This window comes from Ascaphus truei, chromosome 12 (genome assembly GCF_040206685.1).
Source record: "Ascaphus truei isolate aAscTru1 chromosome 12, aAscTru1.hap1, whole genome shotgun sequence".
Taxonomy (NCBI): Eukaryota; Metazoa; Chordata; class Amphibia; order Anura; family Ascaphidae; genus Ascaphus; species Ascaphus truei.
The window spans coordinates 45,114,220-45,132,404 of NC_134494.1; positions in this window are offsets into that span (position 1 = coordinate 45,114,220).

Sequence of the window (18,185 nt, forward strand, 5' to 3'; positions counted from 1 at the left end):
CTAAAGATGTCGCCAAATTTCGCCGATCAATACATGGAGAACGAATTGACCTGCAGCTATACAGTTCTTTAGGTAATTAGAGATTGCCCACATGAAACTATTGAATGAAAAAAATAAATTAAAAAAAAAGACTGAACTGCAGCTTTAACTGGCAGAATGTGCTACGTCTCCCCATATAATCGCAGTCAGCAGCTGCCTGATGCAGTCTCTGCGTTTTTACAAGGCCTGGCACTGCTGCTCGCTCCCAGCCGTTTACCCGGAAATCCGCTGCCTGCTCCACCTAACTAGGCAAACGTGGGGCTGGGGTTTCAAAATGTCAACAGAGCGTCGAACATGGACGTGTGTACAGAGGGTGGGCGCCGGACGATCCCGGGGGGAACTAGCACACCCAGGGGACAATGTGGGTCCTTCATTTCCAGGGGGCAAAGTACCAAATGAACCCCACTTTGCTTCAAGGTGTCACCAGCAGCAGAAGGATTACATATTTTTGGAGACCGGTTTACTCACTAGGGCTTTTGCACGTACCTGCGGGTTTCGGTAACACAACCTAGAGGATGTTATCCCAATTATCAGTATGTTAGGAGCAGAGTTAATAAACGTTGCCATCCTCCTACCCTGCACACAGGTGTACAATACACATATGATTAGTCATCAGTTAAAGCCTTTTTATGATTTCTACTGTGAGTCTTTCATTTTGATGCACTGCTTTCTCCAAGGCTTTTTTGGCTCCTGAGGCAGTGAAGGGGTTAATGGCACCCTCTGTAGCTCTTTAACCACTGCACAAATTAATGAATACATACAGTAACACGCTGAGGCACAGTAACACACAATACAGACACTTATACACACACACACACACACAGATACATATACAGACATGCTGATACACACAGTAACACAGATACGTATACAAACATGCTGATACACACAGTAACACAGATAAACACTAGCACACTGATACACACAGTAACACAGATACATATACAGACATGCTGATACACACAGTAACACACTAGCACACTGATACACAGTAACACGCATATACAGACAGTTATACACAGGTACATATACAGACATGTTGATACACATGCAGGCACAGGTATACAGCCACACAGTAACATACAGATCCATACTAAGTATACTGTAGTTCACACAGCATACTGATATACAGTACAGTGTAAACACAGACGTACTGGTGATTGATACACACATATTTGCACACACACACACACACACACACACACACGCTCCAGATATGCTGATACAATGTTACACAGTTTGGATTATAAACGTGGGTTCTACGCCTTGATTGGGAGTTTCAGGGACCCAGTTTGGGGAGATCCTGGAGGCGCAGAGCTTCCTGCTCCGGGATTACCACACCAAGCAGATATTTGCATACACTAATTAGAGCTGGGCGAGAAAAGAAGCACAGGCGCCCAATGAGGACATTTCCAAAATCACTTTATTACAGCATCAAAATACTTCCTGGTGATCCGGTCCCTCTGACCCATCTGACATCTCACATACAATGCGCACGTCGTCTCCCTCATTATGTCTTATTTCAGTATATCGCTCTGCGTGTTATTATCTCTGCGTGTTATATCGCTCTGCGTGTTATTATATCTGCGTGTTATCATATCTGCGTGTTATATCACTCTGCGTGTTATTATATCTGCGTGTTATATCGCTCTGCGTGTTATTATATCTGCGTGTTATATCGCCCTGCGTGTTATTATATCTGCGTGTTATATCACTCTGCGTGTTATTATATCTGCGTGTTATATCGCTCTGCGTGTTATTATATCTGCGTGTTATATCGCTCTGCGTGTTATTATATCTGCGTGTTATATCACTCTGCGTGTTATTATATCTGCGTGTTATATCACTCTGCGTGTTATTATATCTGCGTGTTATATCACTCTGCGTGTTATTATATCTGCGTGTTATATCACTCTGCGTGTTATTATATCTGCGTGTTATATCGCTCTGCGTGTTATATCTGCGTGTTATATCGCCCTGCGTGTTATTATATCTGCGTGTTATATCACTCTGCGTGTTATTATATCTGCGTGTTATATCACTCTGCGTGTTATTATATCTGCGTGTTATATCACTCTGCGTGTTATTATATCTGCGTGTTATATCGCTCTGCGTGTTGTCATATAGCTCTGCATGTTATTATATCTCTGCGTGTTGTCATATAGCTCTGCATGTTATTATATCTCTGCGTGTTGTGATATAGCTCTGCATGTTATTATATCTCTGCGTGTTGTCATATAGCTCTGCATGTTATTATATCTGCGTGTTATATCACTCTGCATGTTATTATATCTCTGCGTGTTATATCACTGCATGTTATTATATCTCTGCGTGTTATATCACTGCATGTTATTATATCTCTGCGTGTTATGTCACTCTGCATGTTATTATATCTCTGCATGTTGTCATAGCTCTGCATGTTATTATATCTGCGTGTTATATCACTCTGCATGTTATATCTGCGTGTTATACCACTCTGCATGTTATTATATCTCTGCGTGTTATATCACTCTGCATGTTATTATATCTCTGCGTGTTATATCACTCTGCATGTTATTATATCTCTGCATGTTATATCACTCTGCATGTTATTATATCTCTGCATGTTATTATAGCTCTGCGTGTTGTCATATAGCTCTGCATGTTGTTATATCTCTGCGTGTTATATCACTCTGCATGTTATTATAGCTCTGCGTGTTGTCATATAGCTCTGCATGTTGTTATATCTCTGCGTGTTATATCACTGCATGTTATTATATCTCTGCGTGTTATATCACTCTGCATGTTATTATATCTCTGCATGTTATATCACTCTGCATGTTATTATATCTCTGCGTGTTATATCACTCTTCATGTTGTTATATCTCTGCGTGTTATATCACTGCATGTTATTATATCTCTGCGTGTTATGTCACTCTGCATGTTATATCTCTGCGTGTTATATCACTCTGCATGTTATTATATCTCTGCATGTTATATCACTCTGCATGTTATATCTCTGCGTGTTATATCACTCTGCATGTTATTATATCTCTGCGTGTTATATCACTCTGCATGTTATTATATCTCTGCGTGTTATATCACTCTGCATGTTGTTATATCTCTGCGTGTTATATCACTGCATGTTATTATATCTCTGCGTGTTATATCACTGCATGTTATTATATCTCTGCGTGTTGTCATAGCTCTGCATGTTATTATATCTCTGTATGTTATTATATCACTATGTGTTATGTTAATCTGTGTGTTGTTATCTCTGCGTGTTATTATATCTCTCTGCGTGTTAGATCACTCTGCATGTTATTATATCTCTGTGTGTTGCCATATAGCTCTGCATGTTATTATATCTTTGCGTGTTATATCACTCTGCATGTTATTATATCTCTGCGTGTTATATCACTGTACATGTTATTATATCTCTGCATGTTATATCTCTGCATGTTATTATATCTCTGCGTGTTATTATATCTCTGCGTGTTATATCACTCTGCATGTTATTATATCTCTGCGTGTTATATCACTCTGCGTGTTATTATATCTCTGCGTGTTATATCACTCTGCATGTTATTATATCTCTGCGTGTTGTCATATAGCTCTGCATGTTATTATATCTCTGCATGTTATTATATCTCTGCAAGTTATATCACTGCAAGTTATTATATCACTACGTGTTATGTTAATCTGTGTTGTTACATCGCTCTGCGTGTTATATCACTCTGCGTGTTATATTGCTCTTCGTGTTATATCTCTCTGCGTGTTATTATATCACTGTATGCAATATGTTTCCATGTGTTCTATAACTCTGTGTGTTGTTATATCTTATATACATGCATGTTATATCACTCTGCGTGTTATTTCACTGGATGTAATATCTCACTTGTAATATCTCACTGTGTGTTACATATCTCTGCATGTTATATCTCTGCGCGTTGTTACATCATTCTGCGTGGTATTTGCTCTGCGTGGTATTACACCGCTCTGCATGGTATTTCATTGCGTGATAATACTCCGCTCTGTGTGATATTACATCACCCTGCGTGGTACTACTCCACTCTGCATGGTATTACTCTGCTCTGCGTGGCGTTACATCGCTCTGCGTGGTATTACATTGCTCTGTGTGGTATTAATCAGCTACGTATGGTATTACTCCGCTCTGCATGGTATTACTCCGCTATGTATGGTATTACTCTGCTGTGCGTGATATTACTCCACTCTGTGTTGTCTTACTCTGTTATGTATGGTCTTACTCCGCACTGCGTGGTATTACATCGTTCTGCGTGGTATTACTCCGCTGTGCGTGGTATTACATCGTTCTGCGTGGTATTACTCCGCTGTGTGTGGTATTACATTGCTCTGCGTGGTATTACATCGCTCTGCGTGTTATTACTCCGCTCTGCGTGTTATTACATCGTTCTGCGTGGTATTATATCTCTCTGTGTGGTATTACTTGGCTATGTATGGTATTATTCCACTCTGCATGGTATTACTCCACTCAACGTGGCATTACATCACTCTGCGTAGTATTACATCCGCTCTGCGTGGTATTACTCCACTCTGCGTGGTCTTACTCCGCTGTGCATGGTATTACTCCGCTGTGCGTGGTATTACTCCGCTGTGTGTGGTATTACTCCGCTGTGCGTGGTATTACTCCGCTGTGCGTGGTATTACTCCGCTGTGCGTGGTATTACTCCGCCGTGCGTGGTATTACTCCGCTGTGCGTGGTATTACTCCGCCGTGCGTGGTATTACTCCGCCGTGCGTGGTATTACTCCGCCGTGCGTGGTATTACTCCGCCGTGCGTGGTATTACTCCGCCGTGCGTGGTATTACTCCGCTGTGCGTGATATTACCCCGCTCTGGGTACATTCTGTATCTCCCTTTCATGTAGGATTTCCTTGTGCATCTCCCCAGCACTGTTTTTATTGTCATACTGTATTCCCCTGTCTATCTCTGCTGGGAGGTGGTTCCCTGCATTCACTACACCTTCTGCGAAGAATGACACGGTCACGTTCCTACCTGCCTTCCTGCATCCATCCTTTCTTCACATTAGATAGCAAACTCTTCCGACGAGGAACCTGTTACCTTTTGTATTAGCACCTAATACATTTCTATCATGCTACCTACTTCAAACAAAAAACCTGTCTCCCATTGCTCAGGATGGGGCTGGTTGAGGTCCTTGTGTCTTATTGATGTAAACTCTACACCAGTGGTGGATTATGATGATACTTGGTGGTACTGAGTATCACTAATTAGTAATTAAAATGTTGTTTACTAACCCAGGGTGTTACTACTTTCTGTAGTCATATTTCACTATTCTAAAATATTTATTATAGACTCTGTAGCGCTTTGCTTAAATAAGTATAATAAATCCTAACCTCTTCTCCAAAAAGCTTTGCTCTGATGTTCAGTACATTTAAATTGCTTTTTTTAAATGTATTAATCTGCATCATTTTTCGAGGTCACTTGGACCCTGCCCCTTGTGTCCTCCCTCGCCGGACTCTTCCCTCCGTGTGTTATTTTACGAGGGTTCAGAGCATAGACTTGGAAGAGGGAATTCTCCTTCATCTCTGCGTTTTCTGCCCGGGCAGCAGAAGGTTGCGACAGATGACACCCGCCTCTGTCAGGCTGGGAGCTTCGCTCGGAACTAAAAGCACCATTTCACAACAAGGGAGGGTGCTTCTGTTTCTCGCAGCAGCTCCGTGTAAACATTGGAGAATAAAGAGCAGTGACATACACTGTATTAATATTAATATTGACCTCGTTGCCTAATCCTCTCCGAATGACACAGCTGTCACACTTTACTGCCATGTAAAACCAGCTATCATCTTTTCTGTCTATAAATTGTCAGAGACGAGTATTATGGAAGCGACAGACATGATAAACTCCATTCCAGTGAGGCCTGCAACACACTGCTTTGCATCTCAAATAAGATTTCATATTAAGTCAATGAAAACAAGGAATGTAAAGTAGGGAGTCACTGGGGAGTCACTCAGAAGGTAGGTTCCTCTCTGACACTTTATGTCAATAAACTCGGGAATAGAACTCATTAATCCAGCCACAATTTGCCCGGCAGTGTTCTAGCATCACGGGTAGGGTTGCCAGGCGGCTTCTCCTGGACTACTGGACGCAATGGTGAAATGAGCAACGCGCTCGAGACACACATACTCTCACCGCTCCATGCTGTTTCCTCCTCTCCTTGACCTCACCTCCAGGCTCCTGACATCTCCTCCTGATTGGCTGCATTATCCAGAAGCAGCCAATCAGGATGAAGGGAGCTGCCCAGCCCCCTAATAGCAGCCCTGCTCTCTCTCTGCTCAGGGAAATCCCCTGCCCTCCCCCCCCCCAAGCCGGTCAGGTCACTATGTCCAGAGAGGTAATACCGGTATACACATACACGACCCAGTGAGGTAATACCGGTATACACATACACGACCCAGTGAGGTAATACCGGTATGCACATACATGTCCAGAGATGTAATACCGGTATACACATACACGACCCAGTGAGGTAATACCGGTACACACATACATGTCCATAAAGGTAATACTGGATACATAGATGTTCAGTGTTACCTCTCATTTTTTACTGGACAGTGTCCAAATACAGGACAGTCCGGTTCAATACTGGACACCTGGCAACCCTAATCACGACTACAGTATACAGTTTCCTCATTCCTTGTAAGATCATCGTTAGAGACTCGGCTATTTCCTCATTACGATTGTGCGTTCTGCCGTCACGAGCATTGTACTTTATTCATTAACTTCTGCACCGTAAGGAGTTAAATGGGCAATTTGAGATTCTCGATTTTAAAAGACTTATTCACTGTTGGTGTGGCTTTTCAACAAATGTTATTTTATGATCGCTCCTGGGATTATTTGCAATGTTCCAGTACGCTGGAGATATGTGCTGGAATATTTTATGTTTTGGATTTGATAATAATAAAATAGTTGGACTGTATATTTTTAGTTTTATAGTGCCTAGCAGGTTTTGCTTTACAATACAATTACAATATGGGTAATGTCACAGTACAAGTGGGATATGTATATCAAGACATAAATGTAACATTGCAAGAAAGAGGTTCCTGCCCCAAAGGGCTTACAATCTAACTGGCATGTTGGAAGACTAACCAAATATAGTCCAATGTAGCTGGGATGAGTTCCAAGGGAGTTTCTTCAATGAAGTCTCATACAAACAGACATAAAAGACAACAACATAAAAGAAAAAAAGAGAAAAAGATCATAGTGCAACTAAAAACAAAAAATCACTGATAAGGTATGCAAGAAATGATAGCAGTTTAATACAATGATTAAAAATAAATATAAAAACAACAAACACTTGATTGTTGGGCAAGAGACACTTATAAAGTAATGGCATCCAGTGGGGGTAAAATTAAAACCCTACTTACAGCAAGGCTGATAAACGTAAGCCTGTAGCACAATATCACTGTCCATTGTATTAAACTGCTATCATTTCTTGCATACCTTATCAGTGATTTTTTGTTTTTAGTTGCACTATGATCTTTTTCTCTTTTTTTCTTTTATGTTGTTGTCTTTTATGTCTGTTTGTTTGAGACTACATTGAAGATACTTCCTTGGATCTCATCCCAGCAACATTGGACTATATTCGGTCAGGCTAAAATCTTTATTTCTTTGAGGCGCCGGTTTATGTGTTTTTACTGTGTCAATTGGTTTGTGTGACCTTATTTTTTCCTGGCAGCCTCCACTCTAATGTTAGATTGTGTATTTATATGTATGTTGGTCGCTTAATTGTCACTAATTTATATATTTGCATTAGCGCTGTTCCCACTGCCCTTCCCCTTTATCTATGTTGGAAGACTAGTAGAAGAAATAGCAGGAAATGGAAGTGCTTTGGACAGAGTGTGCATAAGCGCACACCGCAGTTAGTGAGTAGTGCAGGACTAATTCAATGCCTTGTTGAACAAGTGAGTTTTCAGATGGGTTTTGAAACTGGAGAGAGCAGCTATTTGGCCAACATTGAGGAGAGTGTCCCAGAGGTAGGACACGGCATGTGAGAAGAGTCGTAGGTGCGAGAGCTGTAGTGATACGGCACGTAGAGAGAAGACAGACCTACGCAGAGCGTAGAGAGCAAGCAGGGTGATAGCGAGAGATTAACGCGGAGATATAAGGAGGGCAGAGGAGTGGAGAGAAAACGAATGTCGCAGTGCATGTGGAATTTAATTGGGAGCCTGCAGAGAGCCACAAAAGGCAAGCGAGGTTATCCTTGCAGCAGCATTTTTAATAGATTACAGGGTAGGCCAGCGAGGAGACGGCAGCAGTAGTCCAGGCGGGCGAGAACGAGGGCATGCATTAACATTTTAGGAGTAGAGAAACAGAAAAGGTTGGCTTTGTAGCAATGTTGCAGAGAAAGAAGCAGCGAGGTTTAGCATTACAGTGCGGGGGGAACGAGGGAAGAGTCAAGAATGACAGCTACACAATAGGCTTAGGGAACTGGATGGGTGGTAGTGTGGCGACACTGTGATGGAAAAAGGAACAATAGGCTTTATGTGCAGCTCAGCCTTTGACGTATTGTTTGAGGTGTCTAGCTGTCACCCGAGGTGAGAGTGCTGGGAAACAGTTGGGGACTTGTGTATGTAATGCAGGTGTGAGGTTCGGTGTGGGACAGATACAGGGGATACTTTAATTCAAATGACATATATAGAGAGCATCTCTCTTTGGTTTACCTGCTCCCCCCCTAACTCTCTGGCTGTAAATTAGGAGATTGTGAGGGGGAATTGTGAGGAGGTACACCTTGGATTCAGGGATCTGCCTCCCGGCAGAGGTGGCTAATACAATAAGAGAATGTAAAACATGTTGGAATAGACATAAAACCATCCTACGTGTGAAGGAAACTAAAGGATTCTCTTCTCGTGGGTTTTATGGGCAGATAAGGTGGGCTGAAGTGTAATGGGCAGAGAAAGGGGAAATGGGATGGTTGATGGACAGAAGAGAGGGACATTCCTGAATATATAGAGATAGGAACTTTCAAATCGATGTATCTGCAGTTTTAGTGCCCACATTCATTGTTTATCTTAAGCAGGTACTTGGGCCCATGTGTTGCTTTCTCTGCCATCAAATTCTATGTTAGGAACCTGGTCAGTCACAGCAAGTGATGGGCTTCACTTCTAGTTCCAACTGAGAAGGGCGATTTCAGATTGAGGAGACGCGCAATGCAGAACTTTATATACCAAATACTTGCTGCTAACAAACAGCTGCTGGTGCAGTATCCTGAGCCTAAAGAGACCGGTGTGTTCTCTGCAGAATGATACCACGGTGTTTTTATAAAGGAGAAACGAGACGTACAGTGAGCATCTCATCACCTGTCTGCAGGGCGTAATCTGAAGGTTTCTCACTCGTAAAATGCAGTGACAATGTGGGAAACTGGCACAAACCCGAAATCAGCCCTCTAAGGATTGGGGTTGTTGGTTTTTAATTGCAGTGCAGCACTGTGCCGTCTCCTGATTTATAACAGGGTTTCCTGGAAGATGAAAAAGAGACCAGCTGACATATAAACGGCTTTCTGCTAATAGAGTTGTTTTGTTTTACTGGATCATATCTCTCCAATTTATTTATTATTTTTTTATTTATAAAATATTTTACCAGGAAGTAATACATTGAGAGTTACCTCTCGTTTTCACGTATGTCCTGGGCACAGTCCTGATTACAAGTACAGTTACATAAATGAACAGGGTATACATTATATACAAGACATTGTGTGCACAGTTAAAGAAAATATATATTATGAGCGTATGTAACAGTTACAGACCAGATTAAAATGTGAGACAGCCTTAGATTTGAAAGAACTTAAACTGGTGGCGGCTGAGAGAGTCTCTGGTAGGTTGTTCCAGTTGTAGGGTGCACGGTAAGAGAAGGAGGAACGTCCGGATACTTTGTTGAGCCTTGGGACCATGAACAGTCTTTTGGAGTCTGATCTCAGGTGATAAGTGCTGCATGTGGTAGGGGTGAGTAGCTTGTTCAGATAGCTGGGTAGCTTGCCCATGTAGAATTTAAAGGCAAGACAGGAAAGGTGAACTTTGCGCCTAGACTCTAGTGTTGACCAATCTAGTTCTTTGAGCATATCGCAGTGATGTGTGTTGTAGTTGCATTGGAAAACAAAACGACAAATTGAATTGTAGAGGGTGTCAAGTTTGCTAAGGTGGGTTTGAGGTGCCGAGCCATATACTATGTCTCCATAGTCAATAATTGGCATTAGCATCTGCTGTGCGATACACGTTCTGACCAGGAGACTTAGGGAGGATTTGTTCCTGTAAAGTACCACTAGTTTGGCATAGGTCTTGGTTGTCAGAGTATCAATGTGCATCCCGAATGTTAAGTGGGAGTCAAACCATAAGCCCAGGTATTTCAAACTAGTGACAGGTGTTAGGGTGGTGTTAGCGTTGGTTCTAATCAGGAGCTCAGTCACTGGAAGCTTTACAAATTTAGTCTTGGTCCCAAATACCATTGTTACAGTCTTGTCAGTGTTTAAAAACAGTTTGTTTTGGGAAATCCAGTTTTCGAGTCTCAAAAAGTCAGACTGAAGTATGTGTTGAAGGTCAGAGAGGCTATGGCTGTGTGCATATAGGATTGTGTCATCTGCATACATGTGTATTGAGGCTTCCTTACAAAGCTGTGGGAAGATCATTAATGAACACTGAGAAAAGTAGGGGCCCCAGAACAGAGCCTTGCGGGACACCACAGGTGATATCCAGGGGGATGGAGTTAGAGCCTGAGATGGACACATGTTGGGATCTTCCTGATAGGTAGGACTGAAACCAGTTTAAAGCATGCTTCCCTATTCCAGAGCTCTGGAGTTTGTTAAGCAGGATAGCATGATCAACTGTGTCAAAAGCCTTTGCAAAATCTAGGAATACTGCACCAGTGAGTTGTCCCCGTTCCATTCCACACTGGATTTCATTGCAAACTTTTAGCAGGGTAGTTACGGTGGAGTGTTTGAGACGAAACCCAGATTGGAATTGGCTAGGGAAATTTGACTTGGTATAGAAATCGCTTAATTGGGAGTGGACACATTTTTCCATGACTTTGGATAGAATTGGGAGAGGTGAGATTGGCCTGTAGTTTGAGACAGTGTTTTTGTCCCCACTTTTGAAGATTGGGACAACTCTGGCAGTTTTCCAGGTCTTAGGGATATGGCCTGCAGACAGGATAGAGTTGACTATGGATGCAATTGGTTTGGCAATGGCTGGGGCACCAAGTCGTAGGAACCTAGATTGTAGTAAGTCGGGTCCACATTGGCTGCTTAGTTTTAGTTTGAGGAGCGCTTGTATAATCTCCTCTTCAGATACTGGGCCAAATTGAAAATTGTGGGCAGTGTTGGGAGGGGGTGGGACTATAGGGGTACTCCCAGGATGAGATTCAGGTTTGTGGTTTGGGCTGCGTTTCGCTAATAAGTTAGTGGCACACCCCACAAAGTAATCATTGAATGCATTTGCAATGCAAGTGGGGTTTGTCAGAGTAATATCCCCCTTAGTGATATTACTTGGTTGTTGATGGTTAGGAGGCTGGAATATATTGTTGATAACCTTCCAGAAGTTAGCTGGGTTTGATGTATTTTGGTGGAGATTGTCAGAGTAATATTGTGCTTTTGCGTGCCTTGTTTGCCATGTGCACATGTTCCGCATGCATCTGTAGTGATTGAGATCCTTGGTAGTGCCAGTTACTTTGTAGCTTTTCCACAAAGCATCCCTGAACTGGTAGAGGGCTATAAGGTCAGGTGTTACCCATGGAAGGTGGGCCCCCCGTACCCTTATTTTGCGTAGTGGAGCATGGGTATCGCAGAGTTTTAAGAACTCAGATTGGAAATAGTCGAGTGCAGAATCAGGGTCGGGAATTAAATCGATTCTGTGCCATGGGTAAGGTCATCCAGAAACTGTTGTGGGTTAAAGTTTTTAAATGTTCTAGTGAGGGGAACTTTACGGTTTGAATGGGGCGGTTTAATTTTCCTTCCACAGTACACTATTGCATGGTAACTGAAAATATCAGGAAGGATGCCAGAGGATTGGATTCTGCTGGGGTTTGAAGAGAGAATCCAGTCTAGCAAGGAATGGTTATGCGATTTCAGGTTTATCAGTGATGTTCACTCGTAATTAAGAATTATGGTTGCCAGGTGTCCAGAATTGAACCGGACTGTCCTGTAAAACATTAGAGGTAATACTGGACATGTATGTGTATACCGGTATTACCTCTCTGAGCGTGTATGTGTATACCGGTATTACCTCTCTGGGAGTGTATGTGTATACAGGTATTACCTCTCTGGGCGTGTATGTGTATACCGGTATTACCTCTCTGGGAGTGTATGTGTATACAGGTATTACCTCTCTGGGCGTGTATGTGTATACAGGTATTACCTCTCTGGGCGTGTATGTGTATACCGGTATTACCTCTCTGGGCGTGTATGTTTATACCGGTATTACATCTCTGTGCCTGTATGTGTATACCGGTATTACCTCTCTGGGCGTGTATGTGTATACAGGTATTACCTCTCTGGGTGTGTATGTGTATACCGGTATTACTCCTCTGGGCGTGTATGTGTATACCGATATTACCTCTCTGTGAGTGTATATGTATACTGGTATTACCTCTCTGTGAGTGTATATGTATACCGGTATTACCTCTCTGGGCGTGTATGTGTATACCGGTATTACCTCTCTGTGCATGTATGTGTATACCGGTATTACCTCTCTCTGCGTGTATGCCGGTATTACCTCTCTGGACGTGTATGTGTATACCGGTATTACCTATCTGGGCGTGTATGTGTATACCGGTATTACCTCTCTGGGCGTGTATGTGTATATCGGTATTACCTCTATGGGCATGTATGTGTATACCGGTATTACCTCTCTCGGCATGTATGTGTATATCGGTATTGCCTCTCTGGGCGTGTACGTGTATACCGGTATTACCTCTCTGGACGTATATGTGTATGTGTATACCGGAATTACCTCTCTGGGCGTGTATGTGTATACCGGTATTACCTCTCTGGGCGTGTATGTGTATACCGGTATTACCTCTCTGGGCGTGTATGTGTATACCGGTATTACCTCTCTGGGCGTGTATGTGTATACAGGTATTACCTCTCTGGGCGTGTATGTGTATACCGGTATTACCTCTCTGGGCGTGTATGTTTATACCGGTATTACATCTCTGTGCCTGTATGTGTATACCGGTATTACCTCTCTGGGCGTGTATGTGTATACAGGTATTACCTCTCTGGGTGTGTATGTGTATACCGGTATTACTCCTCTGGGCGTGTATGTGTATACCGATATTACCTCTCTGAGCGTGTATGTGTATACCGGTATTACCTCTCTGGGAGTGTATGTGTATACAGGTATTACCTCTCTGGGCGTGTATGTGTATACCGGTATTACCTCTCTGGGAGTGTATGTGTATACAGGTATTACCTCTCTGGGCGTGTATGTGTATACAGGTATTACCTCTCTGGGCGTGTATGTGTATACAGGTATTACCTCTCTGGGCGTGTATGTGTATACCGGTATTACCTCTCTGGGCGTGTATGTTTATACCGGTATTACATCTCTGTGCCTGTATGTGTATACCGGTATTACCTCTCTGGGCGTGTATGTGTATACAGGTATTACCTCTCTGGGTGTGTATGTGTATACCGGTATTACTCCTCTGGGCGTGTATGTGTATACCGATATTACCTCTCTGTGAGTGTATATGTATACTGGTATTACCTCTCTGTGAGTGTATATGTATACCGGTATTACCTCTCTGGGCGTGTATGTGTATACCGGTATTACCTCTCTGTGCATGTATGTGTATACCGGTATTACCTCTCTCTGCGTGTATGCCGGTATTACCTCTCTGGACGTGTATGTGTATACCGGTATTACCTATCTGGGCGTGTATGTGTATACCGGTATTACCTCTCTGGGCGTGTATGTGTATATCGGTATTACCTCTATGGGCATGTATGTGTATACCGGTATTACCTCTCTCGCATGTATGTGTATATCGGTATTGCCTCTCTGGGCGTGTACGTGTATACGGTATTACCTCTCTGGACGTATATGTGTATACCGGAATTACCTCTCTGGGCGTGTATGTGTATACCGGTATTACCTCTCTGGGCGTGTATGTGTATACCGGTATTACCTCTCTGGGTGTGTACAGTATGTGTATACCGGTATTACCTCTCTGGGCGTGTATGTGTATACCGTGTGTACAGTATGTGTATACCGGTATTACCTCTCTGGGCGTGTATGTGTATACCGTATTACCTCTCTGGCTGTGTATGTGTATACCGTATTACCTCTCTGGGCGTGTATGTATATACCAGTATTACCTCTCTGGGCGTGTATGTGTATACCGGTATATCTCTCAGGACGTGTATGTGTATACCGGTATTACCTCTCTGGGCGTGTATGTGTATACCGGTATTACCTCTCTGGGCGTGTATGTGTATACGTATTACCTCTCTGGGCGTGTATGTGTATATGTAGATTGGGAGGGTTTGTTGCTGATGTGGGGGTGCGGATGTGGGTGTGCCGATGGGGAGGTGCGAAGGTGCCAATGTGTGGGTGCTGATGGTGTTGATGGGGGCTGGGAATGTGGGGAGCCGAGAATGCCAGTGTGCTGGGGGGGGGGGGGGGCATGGGATACCGGTGTGCTGATGTGGTGGTGCTGGGGATAGTGTATGTGTGTGTATAGCTGTGTGTGTGTGTATATATATACACACGTGTGTGTATACATGTTTGTGTGTGTGTGTGTATACATGTTTGTTTGTATACATTGTGTATGTGTACGTGTGTGTGTGTATACACGTGTGTGTGTGTATACACGTGTGTGTGTGTATACACGTGTGTGTGTGTGTATACACGTGTGTGTGTGTATACACGTGTGTGTGTGTATACACGTGTGTGTGTGTGTATACACGTGTGTGTGTGTGTATACACGTCTGTGTGTGTGTATACACGTGTATGTGTGTGTGTAAACACGTGTGTGTGTGTGTAAACACGTGTTGTGTGTGTGTATACACGTGTGTGTGTGTGTATACACGTGTGTGTGTGTGTGTATACACGTGTGTGTGTGTGTATACACGTGTGTGTGTGTGTATACACGTGTGTGTGTGTATACACGTGTGTGTGTGTGTACACGTGTGTGTGTATACACGTGTGTGTGTGTGTGTGTACACGTGTGTGTGTGTACAGTGTGTGTGTGTGTAACGTGTGTGATGTGTGTGTGTGTACACGTGTGTGTGTGTGTGTGTGTGTGTGTACACGAGTGTGTGTGTGTGTGTACACGTGTGTGTGTGTGTGTGTACACGTGTGTGTGGTGTGTACACGTGTGTGTGTGTACACGTGTGTGTGTGTGTGTGTACACGTGTGTGTGTGTGTGTGTACACGTGTGTGTGTGTGTGTGTACACGTGTGTGTGTGTGTGTACACGTGTGTGTGTGTGTACACGCGTGTGTGTGTGTGTACACGTGTGTGTAACACGTGTGTGGTGTACACGTGTGTGTGTACACGTGTGTGTGTGTGTACACGTGTGTGTGTGTGTGTGTACACGTGTGTGTGTGTACACGTGTGTGTGTGTACACGTGTGTGTGTGTGTGTGTACACGTGTGTGTGTACACGTGTGTGTGTGTGTGTACACGTGTGTGTGTACCGTGTGTGTACACGTGTGTGTGTACACGTGTGTGTGTGTGTACACGTGTGTGTGTGTGTGTGGTGTACTTGGTGTACACGTGTGTGTGTGTACATGTGTGTGTGTGTGTGTACGTGTGTGTGTACACGTGTGTGTGTGTGTGTGTGTACACGTGTGTGTGTGTGTACACGTGTGTGTGTGTAACGTGTGTGTGTGTACACGTGTGTGTGTGTGTGTGTGTACATGTGTGTGTGTGTGTGTACACGTGTGTGTGTGTGTACACGTGTGTGTGTGTACACGTGTGTCGTGTGTGTGTGTGTACGTGTGTGTGTGTGTGTGTGTGTGTACACGTGTGTGTGTGTACACGTGTGTGTGTACCGTGTGTGTGTCGTGTGTGTGTGTACAGGTGTGTGTGTGTGTGTGTACAGGTGTCTGTGTGTGTGTGTACACGTGTGTGTGTGTACACGTGTGTGTGTGTACACGTGTGTGTGTGTGTAACTTGTGTGGTGTGTACACGTGTGTGTGTGTGTGTACACGTGTGTGTGTGTGTGTACACGTGTGTGTGTGTGTACACGTGTGTGTGTGTAGTGTGTGTGTACACGTGTGTGTGTGTGTGTACACGTGTGTGTGTGTGTGTGTACACGTGTGTGTGTACACGTGTGTGTGTGTACACGTGTGTGTGTGTGTACATGTGTGTGTGTGTGTGTGTGTACACGTGTGTGTGTGTACACGTGTGTGTGTTGTGTGTGTGTACACGTGTGTGTGTGTGTGTGTACACGTGTGTGTGTACACGTGCGTGTGTGTCTACGTATACGTGTGTGTACGTGTCTGCGTGTGTCTGCGTGTCTACGTGTCTACGTGTGCCTGCGTGTCTACGTGTGCCTGCGTGTCTACGTGTGCCTGCGTGTCTACGTGTGCCTGCGTGTCTACGTGTGCCTGCTGTGTCTACGTGTGCCTGCGTGTCTACGTGTGCCTGCGTGTCTACGTGTGCCTGCGTGTCTACGTTGTGCCTGCGTGTCTACGTGTGCCTGCGTGTGTCTACGCGTGTGTGTATACATGTGTGTGTATACATGTGCCTACGTGTGTGTGTGTACGTGTGTATACGTGTGTGTACGTGTGTGTACGTGTGTAGGGCAGGGAGGGTGGGGGCGAAGGGCAGGGAGGGTGGGGGCGAAGGGCAGGGAGGGTGGGGCGAAGGGCAGGGCCGGGGGGGGGGGTGAGGGCAGGGCCGGGGGTGAAGGGCAGGCCGGGGGGGGAGGGTGTGAAGGGCAGGGCCGGGGGGGGGGGGGGTGAAGGGCAGGGCCGGGGGGGGGGGGGTGAAGGGCAGGGCCGGGGGGGGGGGAGTGAAGGGCAGGGCCGGGGGGGGGGGGTGAAGGGCAGGGCCGGGGGGGGGGGTGAAGGGCAGGGCCGGGGGGGGGGGTGAAGGGCAGGGCCGGGGGGGGGGGTGGGGGGTGAAGGGCAGGGCCGGGGGGGGGGGGTGAAGGGCAGGGCCGAGGGGGGGGGGGTGAAGGGCAGGGCCGGGGGGGTGAAGGGCAGGGCCGGGGGGGTGAAGGGCAGGGCCGGGGCGGGGGGTGAAGGGCAGGGCCGGGGGGGGGGGGGGTGAGGGAGGGGGGGGGGGGGTGAAGGCAGGGCCGGGGGGGGGGGTGAAGGGCAGGGCCGGGGGGGGGGGTGAAGGGCAGGGCGGGGGGGGGGGTGAAGGGCAGGGCCGGGGGGGGGGGTGAAGGGCAGGGCCGGGGGGGGTGAAGGGCCGGGGGGGGGGTGAAGGGCCGGGGGGGGGGGGTGAAGGGCAGGGGGGGGGGGTGAAGGGCAGGGGGGTGAAGGGCCAGGGGGGGTGAAGGGCCAGGGCGGGGGGGTGAAGGGCCAGGGCGGGGGGGGGGTGAAGGGCCAGGGGCGGGGGGGTGAAGGGCCAGGGCGGGGTGGGGTGAAGGGCCAGGGCGGGGGGGGGGTGAAGGGCCAGGCGGGGGGGGGGTGAAGGGCCAGGCGGGGGGGGGGGGTGAAGGGCCAGGGCGGGGGGGGGGGGGTGAAGCGCCGGCCCGGGTGAAGCGCCGGGCCGGGTGAAGCGCTGGGCCGGGTGAAGCGCCAGGCGGGTGGGGTGAAGCGCCGGGTGGGGTGAAGGGCCGGGCCGGGGGTGAAAGATCTCTTCCCGTGCGGTTACTTACCTCGCACCGGGCCCGCGCTCCTCCTCGGGTTCCTCGGCGGTTCCCCCCGGCGATGCGGAGCTGAGACGCTCAGGTGAGGGGGTGTGTGGGCCGCGGCCCGTGCAGCTCCGACAGAGACAGCTAGGCCTGAGAGCCGGAGCAGCGCGCGCGGGGATGGGGAGCTGGGGCGCGGCCTCTAGGCCTGAAGGTGAGAGCGGCGACAGCGTGCTCTGGGGGGGGGAGCACCGGAGAGCGGGTGAGCACCGGGAGAGAGGGTGCTCTGGGGGGGGGGGGAGGGTGCTCTGGGGGGGGGGAGGGAGGGAGCACCGGGGGAGCGGGTGAGCACCGGGAGAGAGGGTGCTC